Here is an 18,666-nt window from a genome sequence, read left to right as displayed (position 1 = left end):
TGCACATGTATGTACCTAAACACAGCACTTGCCCGTATCAGTAACTACTGGTGTGCATGTGTATACATATATGTGATACTGTGAAGTTAGTGTTCAGCTGTTAGGGAGAATACCACTGAAAACCAAAGAGATTCTGGTTTTAGACATCACACCATGTGGAGAGATCCCCCTCTTGCTAATAATTGAGGATTGAGGGGAAATGTTCTTAGCTGTATTTCTCACTACATCCTCACTTGTAAGATAAATAGGTGTCTGAAGATTAGCAAGTCCTCAACTTAGAGGCTCCCTAAAACAAGCAGTTATTTTAAATCAACCTCATTAAATGGGTGAATCAAACAAAGTTTTAGCAGATAGGTGCAGGGACACTGGCTAGTTCTTGTGGCACGTGCATCTTCCTTGAAGGTGGAAGAAGAAAAAAATGCAAATAGAAAGGAACTCGCAAGTTTCCCTTACCCAAAAATTCATGCTGCAGGTAGGCAGGGTAAAGGCCCTTCCCCAGAGCGGCGTGCCTGCCTGGGAGCTAGTCTCTGCAGCATGTCTGAAGCTGCAGCCCACTTGGACTGCAGCTGGAAAACTTGCAGTAATGCAACATGCTTCTGTCCCTGTGGGACTGGCAGGAAGTCTTTGGAAATCAGTGCTCCCCAGATGAAAAATAACTCATTTGCTGGTGCCATGCCTGCCGGCTGGGGAGGTGCCCTCAGACTGGGGGAGATGCTGGGCCACACTGGTGTCTCGGAAGTGCAGGGATGCACCCTACAGGAAACTCAACCTGACATCCCACACGATTTGGCTGAATAAAGTGATCTCTGCCCTCCCCATACTTATTTATATTTTTAGTTAACTGCACAATCCAGCCCTCTAGAAAGTCCCTTCAGGAGGTCACACAGCTAAAATAATAGCTAATGAATTTTCAGAAATGATTTGGGAGTTATTAAATACTTTCTTCTTCCTTTCCTTCCCTCCCCTCAGTCGCTCTTTGGCAAAAGCTCCTGGGTTATTCCACTGGAGTGCTTTCTGTTCCAGGACAGGGCTTGATGCAAAAGCATCCTGTTGTGTGAAGGAAGAACCTACAGTCATTTCCAAGTGTCTGCATGCTGCCCCCCAACTAGCTAGGGCTGGAATAAGAAGGTTAAGTGTCTCACAGTAGCTCCAGAGACTCAGAAGAACTGTTGCTATTGTTTCTCCTTCCATAGATGTCTGTATTATGTTCCTGTCACCTCACATGGCTGTTACATCTTGGGTTATGGAATGGCCTGAAATCCAGGGGATGGGTCTCTTTGTTTGGATGGTTTAATACTGCAGAAGTCTATTTCCATCTAGGCTCCATTAATGAAAGGAGCAGAGTTTATTCCTCTCCGTGGAGCTGTGGCTAGGCTCTTATTGCAGAAATTGGTGGTTTGTATCAGTTCTGGGAGAGCCTGCTCACCTCTTCCATGTCTGCAAAGATCCTCCCATGTGCATGGGCTGTGGAGGAGATGCTTAGCTTTTGGGTACTTCCTGTCTGGTCAGGGGAATCGCCTGTGATGAGACCCAGCCAAGTGGTCTGTTGCCTGAGGATTGCTCCTAGGCAGAAGAAAGCCAAGGGAATACCTGCAGGCTGCTTTTCCAGGAAAGGGAGCTGTGACCTAGCCCAGGGACCAGAAACGTCTGTGGAGATGGCCTGGGACACGGCAGTAGCAGGACATGTGGGGCTTGCTCTGAACCAGCTTATGCCTTCTGGACTTCCAGCTGTGTACTTCAAACCTGAAAATGTTGCTTTATCCCTACTTATGTTGGTCTTGTATGTTATGGATAGAACTATTTCCAAGAAATTCAAACAGCAGCTATATGATAAAGACTCTGGGACATGAGCTTAGGCTGGTATTCTCAAATGGATCAAGAAAATTTAGTGCCCTTCAAAAAACACTTCAGCTCTGGAGGTGGCCTAAACCTCTTTGGTCTCATCTCTCTGCTCCAGTCTGTCCATTAGACCTTCTCACTTCCCTAATAACAGACCAGAGGAAGGAAGTCTTGGCTGTTTCAAGGCCAAGTTCAGTGTGACTCACTGGTGTGAGGAGTGAGTATGCACACACAGTGGAGGTGAAATAGTTTCAGCTCAATGGTGTTTAACCATTTTGGTGCTTTCCTTTGCCTCTAAAACAGCCTGGCTGCCTGCTGGGTGAGGGGCTTCAGGACCATCAGGGTGAATTTTGAGCTACCTCAGGTTCAGTAGCAGATGAGAGCTGGGGATCCCTGGCTGCAGGGAGCTGGGCACCTACTGCTCTTGTGGGAGAGCTGGTGGGGGCTTCAGCTCAGCTTTGGGTGAGGGTTGGGACTGGGGTGTGAGAGAAGGTGGGGAAACCTCCCCAGTACCCTACAGCCGGTCTCTGGGAGTCCAGTTTACATTTTTCCTCCTTCCCTGTTTTTTCTACTCCTGGAGGACATGTAGGTGTAAGAAGGGTGTTGCTGGCTCCTGGGAGTCTTTCTGTTTCCAGCCTGTCTTTCTTGACCCTGATGCTCATGGCAGTTCTGGCTGCTCCCCCTTCCTCCCAGTCTTACGGCTACAACATCCATGTGATGCAGTGCTCCAACAGCAGAGATCCCTGCTGGGAACAGGCTCCTGATGTTAGTGTGGTGCCTGGTCAGTCTCAGCCTCCCTTTGCAATAAATCCCAGCCCAAGATGCTCATTCTGCCTGTTGCCTCTTCTCTGGTCTCCAAGGCCCTTTGCTTCTACTGTCAGTCTTCTGGGCTCCTCCTTTCCCCTCAACTCCCTTTGTTCCCTCTGTGCTTTACTCCATCACTTGCCTCTGCCAAGATGAGGGCACAGGAAACAATCCCAGCTCTTGTTTCAGATTCCCCAGTTTTTTGTGCTGCCTTCTCCCAGTTTTGGGCTCCTTTCTGTCTGTCAGGCTCAGCTCAATGCCAGCAACAGATAGGGAGATGTGTGTGAGCACAAGTGCTCCTGGCAGCCCTCTGTAGCCTCACTGATTGCACTTCTTAAGGCTCCTCCTAGCACAAAGGAACATGAAATTCTCCTCCCATGTAATCAGTGTGGGTTTGTCCTGCCTTAGAGGAAGCTGATGCTCAAATTGCCTCTATTTCCCAGGGGCTCCCTCCCACCCCAGGCATCATCTGTCAGAGTTGCAGTGCAAAAAGGGGCATCTTCCCCAAGGTCCCATCCCGCTATTTGGGAGGGGCTGCTGCATGGAGAAGAATCCTGTACTTTCATGTCTATCTGTAGCAAGCAAATGTCAGTGTGTTAGGATCTACAGCAAAGGGGGAAGACAGACGAAAGTAGAGACACATACTTGAAAAGTTCCATAATTTAGGAACACTGCTGGCTCAATAGCATCTGTAATGCAAAAATCTCAATGTTTTCTGCTTTTCTTTCTTCACCACAAAGGTCAAATTGCCATACCTAGCTTTAGCCCTGCTTTATTGGTATTTTCTTAAAGCCTCATGTAACTTTTAAAATGTCAACAGAGCATGTCATGTCTTAATTAATGTAGTATTTTTAATAGGGAATGGGTTAAGCCTTCCGACTTTAGGTGGAAAAGCTTGAATACATTATTTTTGAGGGATTCAAAAAAGAACTTGAAGTATGGTCTCTGAAATCCTGTCCAGATGTCAGCATGATTTTTGACAAAGAAATTCAGCCTTGCATTCAACAGCAGTTATCACTGTTGTACAAAAGGAAAGGGGGAAGGTTGCATCCCTTATCTAGGAAGTTGGGGGAGAAAACTAGTCCAAGGGGTGTTTAGGTCTTAATTATCACCCAGCAACACCATGCAGGCAGTTCTGTCTCCACCCCTAGTTTTGCATCTGTGTGCTGACCATAATGGTGATTTTTATTTTAAATGCATCCCCATCTCCACACAATCTCTGGTGGTTTGTGAACCACAGCACTGCTGATTTAAAGCATGCCTAAATATTTAAGGAAAGTCTGACTTATGCTGTAAACGCTTGCTCATCAGTTTTCCTTTTAATCATTGCAACTGTTGGGACTCTAAAGCCCCCTTGGCTCCCCCCAGTCACTTTGCACGGCTTTTCAGTGATTCTGCTTTAACTGGAGACCTTGGGATGGCTCTGGCCCAAATGAACTCCTCGAGATCCTTGTGCAGTAATCTCTTGATGGTACCCTGAGATCAGCAGATGCTGGCCTTTCTCTCAACTCCCACTCAGTGCCTCAAATCCCAGGGAAAGCTCTCCTTCCGCTGCTACACCCTGTGCTTTGAAGACAAAAAAAAAATTCAATGAGATCTTGGGGGTTTGGTTCAGCTGCCTTCAAAAAATTTGCAGGGGTTTCCAAAGCTGAGATAAGGACACCTCTGTGCACAGCCTGCTCTGTCTCCAGTGCCAGCCTTCTCAGGAGCTCCCTCGATGCTGATGCACGCACACCCTGCCTGCACAGTCAGGCTCACCTGCCTGCAGTGAAGCTAATTCTCTCCTCAGTGCTCCTGTCTACCTGTATGCGATGTCTGTTTGCAGTTACGCAGTGAGCTCCGAGTTACAAAGCAGAGTTGTCCTTTGCCTTCAGCCTTGTGCTTCTAGACCCCCCAAAACCAGCAACCAAACAGCCTGTGTGTCAATAATTTGGAACTATAATGGATATGTCAAGTATGTGCAACCCCAAGGAGAGCCTGGGTTCAAGCAGCTCCCCCCCACCCTCCCAAGTGGGTGCTGGTGCTTGTTGAACTGGAGGCTTACTCCGGACTTCCGCAGGAGCTGGGTTTGGGTTGTATTTTCTGTTTTTCATTGTGCTGTGGTTGTGCAGCCTCCCTCCGCTTGTTTGGGAAGTTGTTGCTCGCCTTGTGTCGCCTGGAGCAGTTCCCAGAGAGCAGCACAGCCTGCTCTCTTCGTTATCTACGCTGCTAATGTGAGCGCCTACCTCTTTGCCTTTCATGTCTACTACTTTTTCATTTCCCCCCCTCCCTCCTCTTTAGATCACTTGCTTTAGGTCACTTTTTTCCTTGGTACTGACTCCACTGCAGGGTTTTCCCTATTTGTTGCTTTTCTGACTCTGGAGGGATGTTTTGTTCTCACATTATTTGTTTTGCTGGCCAGAATACAAAAGGTTAAACAGTTTGGAGAACTTTTATTCTGTATTTACTGCCGAGGTAGGTTTCTAAATCAACAGTAGGTCGTGTATTGGAGTGACTCAGAGCTGCTTAACCTTTTTCCTTCCGTTTTTGTCTCCCTCCAAATCCGAGGCGCACATCTGCAATTTAGATCGTTGAAATGAGAAGCTGTGAAACGCATATAAAGTGTTGTAGATGGGCTGCTCAGCCTGGCCCTGGTGCAGAGCTGGTTTCCCTTTGGCAGCAGTTGGATCCTGCTGGGATGCAAAATTCACCTAAAAATGCAGGGTACCGAGAGGATGTTCTGCACTGTGGGGTGGGCAACCCAGCAAGGAGGGTGGGCATGGGGCTGGGCAGAGGAAAACCAGTCTGGTTGCGTGAGGATCCCTTTTCTACGTGCACTGATTGTAGGAAGGTCCTGTCTCGGGAGGTTACAATGTGGGCAGGCAACAGGCACTGAAAGGAAAAGGATTAGCGTTTGCTTTTCAGTGGGGAAACTGAGGCACTGTTCATCAACCCAAATTGTATGGGCAAGTTGGGTCTGAACCAGGACTAGGTTCGGCCAGGCTCCTTCATTTAGGGCACAGTGGTAATGAGTGCCCTCAGGATGGAGTATGGGTGTATGGAGAGCAAAGCCTGTTGGCCTCATTGCATCGAATAGCATGCAGTAATGAAAGAAAAGCGCTGCTGTCTGTGCAATTAGCTCAGAGGCTCTGATATAAAGGCCTGCCTGGACAAGGGACCTCAGCTCACTGGCGAGAGCAGTGCCAGCCCCAACATTCCATGGCACTTGGGGCACAGGAGTGCACAGCCCAGCCAAAAGCAGCAGTGTGAAATGGGCTGGAGATGAACTGGGCAGGTGGGGAGAGGGTGCGGGGACTCCTTCAGCAACCACTACCTCTGTAGAAGCTTTCCTTGAAAAACTCCTATTTCCCAGCACCTGAATGTATGCTTTTTCCCTAGCAGCAAAGCAGGGGTGAGACATCTCCACGCCTAAACTGCAACAAAACCGTTACTCTTCCCTATTTGGGAGCTCTTGGTGATTTTCTTCAAAGAAATTTATGGAACAGGCATATTTTGGGGTTTGTCCCTCATCTCCCTAACCCAGTTTCAGCTTATGGTCCTGAAAGCCCTCCTGTGCTGTTTTCAGGTGTCACAACTTAAAATGCACTTTTTGAGCAGGGACTGCTGGGCAATCTGGCTCTGCTGGGACACAGCTAGGTCTGGTTCTGCATTGAGCTGCTGCAGTGCATAGGGAGCCCAGTGGGAACAGCATTTCAGTGGGGCTCAGTTTTAGTTTTCACCCCAAATCCTTAAAATTTTAAAGGAGTTCAGTCCCTCAGTGAAGGGCAGATAATGTCTGACAGACCTGTGGGTCTTGTCCTGTGCTTCAGGCTTCACCCTGGCAGCGGTTTGCCACATCAGTCCAGCCTGATCTGTTTAGTTGCTGTCACATATTACAAGTTGTGATGTCAAAAAAAAAAAAAGATTGCTTGTTTAGGGTACAACCTTCTGCTCCCAACTGTCAGCCCACGATATTGCGTGCAGGGTACCTCCATCCACTGTGCTGCAGTGACATGCCATGGTTGCAGGATTAGGGCCTCCGTGCAAAGAGACCTGGGAGGCTTGAGAGAAGTTTTTCTTGTGTTTAGAGCACAAATTACCTTGCTCTTGAAGCCTGCCAATTCTATGAGGCTTTCACTAATGAAAGGACTGCACTGCAGGACCTGCTTGGAGGACCTGCTTAAAATTTTGGTTGTTTATTGAAGTGGCTGTTGATAAAGGAGCAGTGTAAACCTGTACTTTTGTTTGAAGCTGATCTAAAATATCCTATTAAAATGAGTACAGTAAAGCTTTAATCATATAGGTAGAAAAACATGCCAGAGAAAGTAATGAGATTTTTTTTACAAAGTTTTTTTCTATCTAGAAAGAATATATTGACAACCGCCTAAGCATCAGCAGGTTGATGTGCATGAAAAGGGTCATTTCCAAGAACTGGAGCTATGGCACTTCCAGTGTAGCTTGCCTCTGCCTGCTGCACGGATCTGCCAAATGCTTTTGATCAAACTGCTGCACAGTGTCAGAGGATGCTGTTCAGAGCATCCCCTTGGCAAGGCAAAACGTTTCGCCTCGAAGTAGCTGCCTGCTTCTTTGCCAGCTGCATGTGACTGGAACATGGTAAGAGTGTCTCTGGTGCTATTGGGTGTTCTGAAGTTAAATAATCTGGGAGAGTGTTGTCCTGATGATCACTGCTATGGGATGTGCTCTGTGCAAGACTGGGGTCCTCCTTGCTTTGTGTGATGAGGCAGCTCCTGGCTGCCCCCACGTATGCTGCATGCCCCCTGTTAGACAAGCATAAGATGTGCCCCTTCAATGCAACCTCAAACCTACCTTACTCTTTAATATAGTGTATCCTGCCCTCTAGTGCCAGCAGATGCTGAGTCAGCAAGAGCCCAGGAGCAAGCTGTGCTGTGCTCCTGTGACTTTCCACCTTTTCCATCAAAAGGATTTCTCTGAGCCTGGGGAACCACTAATTATGGGGCTGCCAGGTTATGGTAAGCAGCTAAATATGTCTGTACATCATCAGCATGTCTGCCCAACAGTCTGGGGACTCTGTATCTGAGTATGGCCTCGGAGCAAGCACAGCTCCTTGGAAGTATCTTTTGGAGAAGTTTTCAAGGAAAATGGGCTTTATAATGGAAAGAAGAATACACGTGGCAATATATCTGAAAGGAGGATTTGAAGGTCAGAAGGTTCTTTAACTGATGAGCTTAAAAATAAATCTTGAAGCCTAGGAAGTGCTTGGCTGTCATGTAGGGGACAGATAGAACAGGGCTAACACATGGGAATAGGTCTCTTTTGTCCTGAAGAAGAGAAAAATTCTGTTTCTGTTTAAAAACAAATCTGAGAGTCTTTCATTTCATTACCCATGCTGCTGGGGAGCGGAGGTTTCCCCCAGCCATTGCCTGGGATTTTTTTTCCCTTCAGGTATCCGCTGCGTGCTGGGCACAGTCCATCAGTGCTCCTCAAAGCTTCTCCACGCTCATCACGTCTCACTCCCTCCTCGTGACGTGTCCTTTCCCTTCTGCTATTTTTAAGACCTCACCAGGCGAAAGCTTTGAGATTTGCAATGCAAGGACAGAGGCTTGGGGCGGGTCGGTCCGGGCTGCAGAGCGTGCATGCCTCCGGCCAGGCGGGATCAGACCCGTTGGGGGTTTTGCACAATTTCCTGGGTTATTTCAAGCTGTCGGGAAGGCCCAGCCGCAGGAGCACTGCCGGGGCCATGAATGGGAGGGGCGGGCAGCCTGAGCGATGCTGCAGAAAACGGAAAACTATTTTTTGTATGAACTACACTCCTCCTCCTCTGTCCCCCTGTCTTGGATCAGAAACGCTGGAGATTGGGGAAAGGAGGGAAAAAACCCAACCTAAAACACAAACCCCGAGAGGTCACCCATAGTTTTCCTCTGATGCACGGCAGAGCGGGAGTGCTGGCGTAGCTGTTAGGGTGGGTTTGTTTCTTTAAGGTGTCTCCCAGAGGAAGGATCAGCAAAATGCAATGTGGCAGCTATGGTAACTCCTCTTGGCTTTCAGCATGGCCCTCGCTGATCACACAACTTGCTAGTGAAGAAGGTACAGCTGTCCAGGCCTTGGCAGGGATCCCCACCCTCTGCTTGCTGCCAAATGATGGTTTTTGGTGGTGTTTTTTTAATTTCTTAGTTTCCTAAGAAAATGAAAATGTGAGGAACAGCCTCAGCTGCCTTGCAGCCCCATCTGATGTCTCTTGGAACTGCGGGGCTAAAAGCTGATGGTGCTTCATCCCTGTGTGGTGCTGGGATGTTGCAGCAGGGAGGTGGAGAGCCCAGATTTGGGGGGCTCCTGTCCTGCTATGAGGTGCAGGGGCTGGGGGAAGACCAAGGTTAAGGGCTGGGGTCCCAGCAGTGCCTGCAAAGGGCTGAGTACTCAGGCTGGAGCTGTGTTCAGGGCTGGTGTCTTTCCTAGCATGGGAAGATAAACGTCCATGCTGTGGCCATCTCACATGTCCACCTGCAAGAAGTGAACCTGCTGGAAGTGGTGAGCTTTCTTGGGGACAAAAGCCCTGCTGTGTTGCACCACTGGACCAACAACTTCACTGAATCGCCTCCCGTGACTGTGCCATGGCTGCAGACCTGCTGGTGCCTCACTGGCTGTTTTAGCTTCTACAAAGTACAATGGGACAACTCGAAACTCACCCGTGCCCCAGATAGTCCCAGCAACCAAATCCCCTGCAAAGCTTTATGCATCAAGTCTTGGCCTGGGCTCCCTGAAAGAGATCCAGGAAGCTTTCCTCTCCTTGTTTTCACCCACCGTGGTGGTGTTGGCCCTTGCCTCCCAAAGCTCGCTTGGGCTGTGCTGGCCTTGTCCCATGAAAAAGGACTTTTCATTGTGTGATTGACACCACCCCATCCCCAGAATCCTACCCCATGCTTACTGCCCATGCTGCTGCAGGACCCCTGTGTGGTCCCTCTAGGTTGTCTGCACGGGGTACTCCTGCCAGCCCCAAGGGACAGGTCAGTCATGTCAGGAGGGTGGACGAACACCCTTTGCATGGGGAGGGTGTGGTGGAGGACCTCTTTGATGCAGTGTTAAACTGGGGTTGTACTGGGTCTGCGTAGTGTAGGCAGGGTGCTGCAGCTGGCATCGGTGTGCTGCGGGTTTGCATGCAACGAGAAAGATTGCATGGAATTGTTCTCTTGGAGTTCTCCAAGCTGCTTTGTCAGGCTGTGTCTGCTGGCGTGGCACGGCAGAAACTAGCAAAAAAGCCCCTGTTTTGAAATGTTTTGGCCGTGTGTGCAATTTTAAGGATGAAATAAAGAGCTGAAGGGCAGACCGATCAGTGCAGTGGAAGAGTAATTCAAGGGGGTAACTTTATGGATTTCCTGTCTAGAAAAGTTTTGTATTTTAAAACAATGCAAGTGTTGCTAGAGCTGTGTGAGAACTCATGTAGTAGCATTTAAATGAAAGATTAAGGAAGAGTGACACTAGGGAACAACAATAGATCACAACTGATTTGCACAGTTGGTGAAATTATGGCATTAGGAAATAGCACAGAACATCCTATAAACAGGAGGTTTATTTTCTGTAGGAGCAGGGACGAATGGCCAGATCTAATAAATGTACTCGGGACTTGTATGTGTACCTGCTCATGTGCTTATATGGTACTTTAAAAGGTACTTTAAAAAAACTTTTCTCATTGCAGCAGAAAATGGGCCAATAATATATTTGATAACAATAAACCAGTATCAAAGAAAGGTAATGTATTTGAAGAATGTGCCTTTTTAAGCCAGGCATTTCTCTTTTATTCTGTCATATTTCACAGCTAAGAAATAGCTGCAATTTTCAAAGCCATGTCTGTTTCCCTTTGGCTGCTCAACCGCTTTAAAATATTTACCTTTTGCCACCTGCTGAGAGTGAAAGTACTGCCTGATTTACAAAATAACTGCACTTACAAGTAAAACTTTCAGATTGACTTAGTCCTATTGAAAATTGGTGTGTTTTGAGCTCCTAATTTCACAGCTGAAAATGCTACTCTGTATCCCCAGCCTTCTGAGCACATGGCTTTCACTGGCTGGGGGTACCTGTAATTATTTTGGGGTGATAGGGTCTTTAAATGGCACTCTCCTCCACTAGTTTCCCTGGCATGAACACATATAACAGTGATGTCTTTAACTTTTACATGCATTACGTTATCGCAAGAAATATTGTTTGCTAGGTTGTATCCTCAAAATCTTTGAGGGGATCACTGGAAATGAATGTCCTTAACACCCTTGATTTTTTTGGGCACAAAATGTGGCTTGACAGTTCAAACCCTGGTGCTCTGAACTACCTTTCTGCATTGAAACCCAAGTAGAAGCTCACCCCTTCTCTACGGGGAAGGTGGTAAGAAAGCAGACGCTCAGCCGTGCTCCAGTTCCCCTCCAACAGGGAACACTTCAGACCCAGACAGTATAAAAGATTATTTAGTGCTGGTAATAACAGGAACCTATTAAACATCCCTTCTCGTGGCAAAGGATGAAAAACCTCTTGGAAAATGTCTGGTGGTTCAGTGCATAAAACCCCGCCGAGCTGGAAGAGAGCTTTGAACGCGGAGATTGCAGGGTCGTGCCTGAAGCATCGCGCTTGCGATTAGAGGCAGCAAAAAGGACTTGGTGATATTAGAAATTTCCTGAGCTCATTGGGCAAAAGAATAAATTTCTTAAACAGATGCAGAATCTTATCTATTATGTAAAAATACACGTCATGTTGTATGCATAGATTTTTTTAAAGGACATTATCATCTCACTTAGACTGCTTTTATCGTGTAATTTCATGCCTCGGTATTTTACTGGGAAGCTTCCCTGGTACTTCCAGAGGCACTGCCATAGCCAGAAACTCTCTGGTTCCATGTAGATCCTCTTGCATGGGCTCAATCCCTGCCATCCACCCCATGCCGTGGCACCCACTGGGGTCTGGTGTGCCACAGCCTGCTGAGCAAGCTTGCCTGCGCGTTTGCAGGGAAGAAAGGCTTAAGCTCACAAGAATTGGCAAAAGCCCCCCATGGGATACAGTTTGGTGTGTACATGGCATGGAAGTGGTGCTGGGCATGCTGGCAGGAAGTGTGCAAGAGGGACAAGGAGACAGGCACTCATGAAAAGCTATTTTCCCCATTTTAACAGTTTGATTGTGCTGCAGATGCATTTTTCCTGGGCACTCTGCTATGCCCATAGCAATGCTGGTACGAGGGTGTGTTCCTGGGGAAGACAACACACTGCTCTGCTCCCATGCTTGGGTTGGGCAGCATTGCTCAGCACCCACAGATGCTGGGGCTCCTCCTGGGCCATACAGCATGTGCAACTCAGCCTAAAGCACCTCTTTCCCCTGGGGTCTTGGCTCTAAATGCCCAAAGGGGAGCTTACAGCTTTTTCTTAAATGGGCAGCACTCATATAAGTGCTGTATATATATATATGTTGTCCTTGGCGAAGGCATGCAGTGGGACAGGACTGTTTGTATGTCAAAAGGCAAGCGGTGAAATGCAAAATTGCTGTTTGGTTGCTGATCCTCTGCATTTCACCACTTTTCTTTCAACATTGAAAGGCCATTTTGTTGCTTCTCTGTCCTGAGTGTATTTAGGGTGAGGTGGTTTTGTGCTGTAGAGTGAGAACATTCCCAGTGACATCTGTGGGGTGATGGCATGGGGATACCGGGGTACCGCAGTGCTCCCTGAGCACACGTTCCACAGAGGGATTAGAGTCCTTTCTTTTAACTGAAGATAAACCACCCCATTACCAAAGACAAATGTATGCCACGAAGCATTTACCTCTCCTGTGTCAGCCCTTCATTTTTTCCTAATATCCCCATTATTTTCTAAACTTCTCCCAGCCAGGATTTTCTTAGGAGCCATATTCCTCAGCAAGATTTCATCACAGTGCATGTGAAATGTGCCATAAGGGCCAGTCTTAAATATGTGTGCTCGTGGGCGAGATCCTTCTAGCTGATTAATTTTATCAAGGAGTTCGGTGTCGGGGATACTGGATGTATTGGGGAATCCCCCAGCCATGCAAAATGTCACTTTCTGCATGAAAGTATCTCTCTGGTTCCATCCCATTCTCCTGAATTTTCCAAGCTGGAGCAGCTAATTTTTTTTAATGGGAGCCTAAGTACAGCCACGATCCCCCCCTACATCTCTCCTAGCTGAGCGATTAGGTTTATTTACATTTAAGCACAAACATAAGTGTGGTTTTTTTTTTCTTAAAGGAGGTCCAAACAGCTTAAACCGAAGGCATAATCACATAAACTACTGCATGAGGATTTTTAGTGGTTAAATTAATCTGAATCCTAATTCATACATTTTTAAACTATGTGTTTGGCAAGTCTACTATCTCTTAAGGAAATGGTAAAGCTTCTTCTTGGGGGTGGCAGTTAATAAGGCAAAACTATCTTATTAGGAATTCAATTAAAGCGAGTACAGGCTTACTGGACCTCCTCCAGTAAACATATATCAAGCTGAACTAGTAGACATCTGTCTCTTCCCCCTGCTTTTTCTGTTTTCTGAGCTGTGGTTAAAAGATGGAGAGAAGATGGGAAGAAGAGGAGGGACCATAGCTCATTTCCAGCTCACCGTACAGTGCAAGGGCACAAGGATTATTGTCTTTTTTGATGTCTGATTGCTTTTGCAAGACTGGGTTTGCCTAACTCCCCTCCCCTGCTGAAATGCTGAAGTCAAAAGAAAAAAAAAATCCTTAATCAGATGAAGGCTCACAAACGAAACCCCTATGAGTGGCCTGGGGAAGCCTGGCTGTCCCCTCCCTGGAGAAGACCCCAGCCCAGGGACAGGATGAACACCTCTGCACAGACAAACACCCAACTGGTTGCAGGTTTGGTGCTGCTTTTCCTGGGTTCAGTTTGGAGGATTAGATCAAAATGTCTTTCCCTTCCCCAAAAGGCTCAGGAGAGGACCATCCAGAGAGATCAGGGGTATAACGGCCTCTTTGAAACCCTCTGTTAGCAATAGGGCTTAGCAGTTGTTGCTTATTTTAACATTTGTATAGCAGTGGGGCAGAAGCCTCCCTGTCCTATTTGCACCCTCCTCCAGCAAGGTGTCCATGTCTCTAGGTTCCGGAAGCTGGTTCCCATGATGCGACATCTCTTTTTCAGAGGAGAAAAGCAGATTGTTTTCCTTCCCTGCGTAAAGGAAAAACCTCCTTACTGCTAAATGCCGAAAACCTTGGACTCTAGGGGTGACAGCGGAAAAAATTCATAAGGAGGTCCTCTATTTTATCAGTCGACTCCCCCAAAGAAAGAGCTGCTGTAACGCAGGTGGAGAAGCACATCCCAAAGAGCTAGCAGAGCCCCAATTCCCACCTTCCATTCATGCTCACATGCACACAGAGAAAATACAAGCCCCGACAGTGACGGGGAGGTTGAATGGAGCCTAACAAAGAGCCCACATGAGAGGATGCTTGCTGGTTTGAACTGTCTCCCCTTCCTGGGAGAGGGACAAGAACACTTCCAAAAACTGGCCCCGATGGCACAGTTGCTGTGCCCTGGCATGGGCCGGATCGACCAGCTGCTGTTGGCCAGGTCTGGTGTGGAAGTGGTTAAAGAGACTGGGATGAGGGTAAGGGCTGCCTTGCTTTGATTTATTGGCTGGCTGAGTTAATTTGTTATTTGAGTATGTTTAGATGTTGCTGCTGAGTGGTCATCTTCTACAACTACAACCCTAATTAAATGCTGGGGTGCCTACAGTTCTTTTCCCTGGCAAATATTTCTCCTGTTTTAATTCTTGAGAACTAATCATTAATTAGCACGAGGCTGCTAGTATGCAGCTGCAGGAATTCTTGTTTTCCTCACTTCCAAATTTTCCAAAGAAGTAAATCGTAAGTGATGGTGCATAGCACTTCAAGTCACTTAGAGCAACGCACTGATCGGTCTGATGGGATAGTCAGCTAGCAAGGAGCAGCAAGGTTGCTTGGTCCCAGCTGAGGATCTGGCCAAGTGTGTTTTTCATGGCACAGCCCTTTATTTTAATCAGCTTTTTTCCCTCCCTTATCTTTACCAAAGTCTGGAGAGAGTCGGGGGGTGAGGGGAAGCTACCCAAAATGTGTTCTTTTTGCAACCGGCAGCTGTAATTCCCTGATTACATGTCGAGCTCGCTTTGTGCTCGGGGTTGTGGTGGCGTTCCCTTACATGTTTGTGGCCTCATCAGACTATTCCTATGGCTCTGCAGCAAGACATAAATTCTGGAGATTTCAGGCTCGGAGGTTTCAAAGTTGTGCTGAACCACATGGAAATGATTCTCGGAGCTACAGCTATAAAAATAATTGAAAGAGTGACGAGAAATGTCCCCAAAAGATTTCAGTGGCGGTTACAGGATCTGTCGCGGCTCTGCAAGAGGCTGCTGTGATCTCTGAGGCTAATTTATCGCTGCTACCTATAACTTTGAAATACACCCGAAAAAGCACGGAAGGAAGGATTGCAGAGGAGAGGTGCTGCAATCTTCCCTTTTGTTTTATTGAAGATGCTTTGTAGGCTCTTAAAACTGGAGCTACTCTGCACAAAGGTGTGAGGATGACTAATTTGCAGGCAAATTAAGTCTACTTAACTGAAATGTATGCCCTCATGCTCCCTTAATGACCCTTCCATGCACATCTCTCCCGGTAGGACTTTTACCGCAGCACTGGCTCCGGCAGATTAAGTAATAACATGCTTTTGCCACTCTTCTGAGCAGTCCTTCAGTGTCGATCCAACATTTTCCTTCCACCGTGTGTGTGTCTAACTCCTTATGATCGGTAATTAGTTTATATGTATCCAGCCCGTGGCAGATTTCTTTGGGATGTCTCCTTCTCTGGAACGTTTTCCTTGCACCCTCTCTTTCCAAGGTCTCAGCCTGAGCGTTTTCTGGCTGACTGCAATGTAGTTGGTGTTCGCTGTCTAACAGATTTATTCTTTCCCAAGGAAAGACACGAATGTAAACAGAAGACCCAAAATGCGTTTTGCCGGGCTTTTAAATGCACTAAGATGAAAACCCCCTGCTACAAGCCTATTAATGTAAATACCAAACTTTACAATCCTTCCTGTCAAGGAAACGTATTTACATTTTTTTCTGAGGATGCATATTGAAAAATAGGGCTTTGGGGACAAAAAGGGCTTAGTTCCAGTGTCACAACACCCCCGGTTAACTGTACTGCTCTCATAAACTATAGAAGTAGGTTGTTCCCAGGGCCAGCAGAGATAACATCTGTTTGCTTCTTTAAGGACAAAATGAAATAGGATGCTAGTGTTTTATACTGGAAATGGCCCTGTAGTCTGAAGGAGCGATGGTAAGAGGGCTGCGTGTCACACACATGCTGCCTGCAGCTTCCCCAGTACGAAGAAAAGATGGGAAAGGTATTATTAGTGCGAGTGCCAGCCCAGGGGAGGCAAACAGCCCTGATGCTATGAGTGGGAGGAAGGGGGATGCTGGCAGACTGGTCTTACTGGCATGGGGGTTAGAATGGTCTTGTTCCTTACACTTTGTTGATGCTCCTGACATCCCAGTTGCACAATTTTTTTTTTTTACTAAATGGAATAATGGGAACTATGTTTTCTTTAGAATCTGGAATATGTTGAAGAGAAGGGTGGCTGCAAGGGAAGGAAGGGGCACAGGTGCTGGCAATGAGGATGGGGAGATGTGAGGGGAGGAAGGCTCAGCTTTGCATGTCTGGTGAAGCATCCTATTGCACTAATTGAAGTACAAAGCTATGCCTGCTTCTCTTGAAACTTACAGCGTAAGCTGCCCGTGATTATATGTATCAGAAGTGGAAAACCTCCCCTTGGCCAGAGGAGTGAGCAGCAGTGACCTGCTGGCGTTCACAAAGGCCAGGTGGCATTCCACCAGTGTCCAAGGCTCTGATTTTCTAATCAAAAAGCTCCTCTGTTGGTAGTGGGTGGTTGTTTTTTTTTTTTTTTTTCCCCTGCAGCTGAAGGGGAATGACCATTTCCCAAGCAGAAATCCCTTCCTTGCCTCCCTCCCCCAAAAACCCAGGGAAAAAGGAGGATAGCTGCGGCAATCCAGCCCAAACAGAGCTTACCCCTTCATGCTCATCCAACATTTGTAGTGCTTGCTACTCCCTAGGAAAGGCAGGAGCTGATCCCAAATTCAGATAATAGCTATTTCTTAAGGTGTTTTGGTTTTTTTGTGAGACTGCTCCCCTGGTATGTATAAAAACTCCTCTGTCTGACCGACCCACACAGAAGTCTGTGACATGCCACCCAGCTAAGTTTGCCCATTTTGGAGGATTTCTCGAGGATCTCGTCTACTTCGGGCTTTTTATGCTGGCAGACGTAACTTTTGTCGCCATAAACGATAGAATTTGACACCGCACCACACCAGGCCATTTGTCAACAACGTTTTCAACAGTTCAACCGCACGCGTGTGCATACACACACGGGCACCGAAAGGAGAGGCGAAGGGGAAAGTCTGGGCGCTCAGGAAAAGGCGACCTTCCTCTACAGGGGATGAGAACGTGGAGCAAAAAGCTACCTCTAAGCACCAGGCTGCAGGTCGGGCTAGGGTAAAGACTCCAAATACCGATTCACCCCAAAGCAAACCGAAAACACGTCGGGGTTTGGTTCTCTGTCATGTTTTTTTCACGCAGTCCAAAATGTTGCTTTAATTTCTTTTAGGTAGGGACAACCTGAGCATCCACATACAAAAATCCACCTCTTTGTAGCATTGTTAATGATAATTTGACAGATAGTGATTTTTAAATGAGCTTAAAAGAAAAGCAGGTTTTGCTGCTAAAGTACTGTGTGATAGAGGGATGGTTGCATATTAGATAACAGTTTTAAAAACATCACTGGCTAATGGCAGCACATCATTTAGGAAACAACAGAATAAATGCATTGTTCCATCCCAGCACTTTACTATTCAGCCAATCTAAACTGCTGAAGAAATATGTGTTTGGGACATTTTACATCTGTTTTTGACAAGAAGCCTGGGTTTTTGCGTGTGACTTTTTTTTTTAATCTATTTGCTGCAGCTTTTTTAGCCAGATTAGCATGGGAAAAAGCTCTCTGTTTTGTAAACGGAGGGTTTTTCCTTTTTAAAAGCAACTCAACTTTGGCTTTTTGCAGTAGAAATTGGGGCACATCACGCAAAAAATAGTAATGCCAGCCATAGTCATAAAAACAACAACAGCAGCGTTACCTATTTAAACAAAACAGGCAGCTTTGTGCAACGGAGAGAGTAACCAATATTTGAACAGCCTAATATTTGGGGGGGGGGCTCCCTAGCAGAGCGCGTGGAAACCCTAATTGCAGCACCCAAATGCAAAGTATTTTAGAGCGCGAATAAAACTTTTACTTGAAGTGGTTTCTAAACTGGTTTCAAGTCTGCATTTTACACCGCTAGTAAGCCCTGGTTGAGCACTTTTTGGCTTTTTCCAACAAGGTACTGTAGTTCCATCAGGGTGGGTTTTTTTAATGGGTCATTTATTGCTGCTAAAGCAAAGATGGATTTGCCTCTTTAAAAAAACCAGCCTGGCCAATGGGCTGGGATAAACTTTCTTTTCGCCTTTAAGGAGCCGATTCTCCACATGATTAAATTATTTTGTTTTACATCATGTGCGACGTTACAAGGCGGGGGCAAATTTCCCTTTTGAGTGTTTGCTTGGTGAAATGGGTTTTGCGGGATCTGCTTTATGTTCCGAGCCCCAGAGAGCGACCGGCTGTATGCAAACTCTGGCTGACACAACGCAGAGCTGCTCTGCTTAATTAGCTTGAGATGAGGGTGTTATTAAGGGGCTTTTTTTTTTTTTCTCCTCCTTTCTTACTGTTTATTTCTCCTTCCCCAAATATTACAAAGGCAACGTAAGAGGAAGTAGTTTTCTGCTAATGGAAAATGATGAGGAGCGGTTTAGTGATGAGAGTAAATAAGAAACTACATCTAACGCCTTTGCTTTACCGGCACTTTGGGGAAGGGAAACCGAAGAAATAGGAAAATTTGGCAAAGTTTGTTCTATCTTTGTTTGCTTTTTTTATTGTGTGAGGGGGAAGGGGAGCAGCCCGGGGTTGCAGCCGACATCTGCTGCTTGTTTCTTTTAAGAGAAACG

The 18,666-nt window shown here is 46.7% G+C and overlaps 1 protein-coding gene across 1 annotated transcript in view; it reads right to left on the bottom strand.

Moving 5' to 3' along the window:
* The window catches only part of TWIST2 (twist family bHLH transcription factor 2), a 36,960-nt gene that overhangs the window by 17,011 nt on the left and 1,283 nt on the right, over nt 1–18,666 (bottom strand). The window lies entirely within an intron of this gene.

Source organism: Eurypyga helias, unplaced genomic scaffold, assembly GCF_000690775.1.
Source record: "Eurypyga helias isolate BGI_N326 unplaced genomic scaffold, ASM69077v1 scaffold35872, whole genome shotgun sequence".
In the NCBI taxonomy this organism is placed as follows: Eukaryota; Metazoa; Chordata; class Aves; order Eurypygiformes; family Eurypygidae; genus Eurypyga; species Eurypyga helias.
This window is presented reverse-complemented; position numbering and strand designations above follow the sequence as displayed.